Consider the following 2,705-nt stretch of genomic DNA (forward strand, 5'->3'; position numbering starts at 1 on the left):
TATATATATATGCATATAAAATAAAATACTATACTATATGTACATATATATTCATATTATATATATATATATATATATACATATATATATATATATGTATATATATATGTACATATTGCATATATGTACGCACACACATACATGCACAGATATACATGCAATATATATGTCTCTATATGGGAAGGCGCATGGCTTGGTGGTTAGAGCGTCGATCTTTCGTCCGTGAGGCTGTGAGTTCGAATCCTGGACCGGGCTGCGTGTTGTGTTCTTGAGCAAGACACTTCATTTCACGTTGCTCCAGTTCACTCAGCTGTAGAAATGAGTTGCGATGTCACTGGTGCCAAGCTGTATCTGCCCCTTTGCCGTTTCCTTGGATAACATCGGGGGCGTGGAGACGGGAGGCTGGTATGCATGAGCAATTGCTGGTCTTCCATAAACAAACTTACCTAACTTGTGCCTTGGAAGGTAACTTTCTAAGTTCAATCTCATGCTCATTCGTGACCGAAGGGGGTTTCCGCTCCGCAATATGTATATTTGTATGTATATATACATACATACGCGCATCCACACCAAACATATACCCAAAGGTCCTACCGAAAGTATGGAAAATTGGTATAACTATTTTATCTACAGACTCCAGTCGTTCAAATTGTACATATTTTATATTTTCACCATGAAAATTAAAATGAAAGTGCGTAACTAAGCCTAACTAGCATTTGAACCCGTTTCCTCCGCCCATATCCACACTGTTCTCCTGCATTCGCCGAGGAAAAGGAAAAATGAGAAATTTCTTAAATTAAAATACTTTTATATATTCACTGGTAAGTAAAGTTTTTCTAGCAATATATCTTCTTCTTCTTGCAAATAATGGGCTTTTAGCAGAAGCAATGTGTCGTCATTTTTTTTTATTACCAAGCAATCATTACTTGGAGGATAGATAATGTAACTTTCGATCCTTTACAGTGTTATAAGAATGGCCTAAGCGATGATCTGCTTGAAATGTTGCAGTTTGAAATGTGTTGGGAAAACAAGAACAGTTCTATATTTAAGAGATGAGGAATTATGTACATTATTTACATTCGACGGATATTTGTCCTCATCTTGTTTGTTGTTAACAACAAACAAGATGAGGACAAATATCCGTCGAATGTAAATAATGTACATAAAACAACAACAGGTTGAAATCTTGTGAGTGTTTTGATTTTCGGAAATAAGGATAAGTTTCGAAAAGAATTTTTTGATGGCCCAAACTTATTAAGGATTTCATAAAAATGCTTAAGGTATGTGTAAGTGGGAGTGATGCTTATTTTTCAAGTGCAGAAATACAGAAATTGTTGTATGTATTATAACGTCAAAAGAATCCCAGCGATGGTGTACCGAATGCTGGGTGGAGGACCTTTTGATGAAGTTTGAAAAGTTTTGAATACAGCAGCCTCGTCACCCCGTACGTGCGCCCTGGGTGTATTTGTAACAACCTGTAGATGCCCAGCAACTGTCCAGAGCTCTAGTATTAGTCTTCTGTTTTACGTGTCTTAGTCATTAAAATGTGGCCATGCTGGGGCACCAGCTTGAATGGTTTAGTCGAACAAATCGACTCAAATACTAATCTTTTTGTTTTTTTTCCTGAACTGGGCACTTATCCTGTCGGTTTCTCTTTGTCGAACCGCTAAGTCATGGGGACGTAAACAAACCAACATCGTCTGTCAAACGGTGGGTGGGGGTCAAACACAAAGACGCACGCGTACGCGCACATATACATGTATATGCGTATGTATATCTATATGTGTGTGTGTGTATATATATATGTTATATACATGACAAGGTTCTTTCAGTTTCCGTCTATCAAATTCACTCGTAAGGAATTGGTCGACCCGGTGTCAGAGTAGATGATACTTGCTCAAGACGCCACCTAGTGGGACTGAACCTGGAACTATGTGGTTGAGAAACAAACATCTTACCACATAGCCACGCTGCGCCAATAACCACGCTGCGCCAATAGCCACGCTGCGCCAATAGCCACGCTGCGCCCATTTTGTTTTAAAGAGAAAACGTATGTTAAAAATGCCTGGTCATCGTAATAACTTATCAGAAACGAATAGGACGGACATGGCGTTATAAAACGTGTTTCCTTGATACGTGAGAGGACAATGTGTTTGGCAATGTTGAACAATACTAGAATTGCGCTTCATGTATAAATGGGGGTGGAAAAGACCATTTTATTGATTATAACCTTAAAGAAACAAGGTTTCTGAGGTCAGACAAGGTAATTGATTGGTTTTATTGCTGAAAAAGAATAGCATCGAAATTAATCTTAATATATTAGTAAACAAGGTTAATCTCGGTAAATAACTAATCAGCTGAAATATGGATTTCATAAATACTGCAAAAAAAAAAAAAGCCCTCAAAAAGCAAAACAAAACATTATTCTAATATGAAAGACTTTCTTGTACGAGGGAGTCACAATCTTACAAGCTTTTGGTATCAACCGCAGAAAGAAAAAAAAAACAATAACAAAACAAAAAGATAAGTGAAGAAACTTATATGAAAAGATGGAATTGGGGAAATAATCAATATTCATATCACATTAAAATTTAAATATATTGAATATTTTGTGCATTATATGCATTTATTGAGATTTTTTTTTTAAAGTTTATATATGCTCTAAACACATAGGTGCAATTTAATTATTATTTATCGTTAAATTT

The sequence above is a fragment of the Octopus bimaculoides genome, chromosome 22 (assembly GCF_001194135.2).
Source record: "Octopus bimaculoides isolate UCB-OBI-ISO-001 chromosome 22, ASM119413v2, whole genome shotgun sequence".
NCBI lineage: Eukaryota > Metazoa > Mollusca > Cephalopoda > Octopoda > Octopodidae > Octopus > Octopus bimaculoides.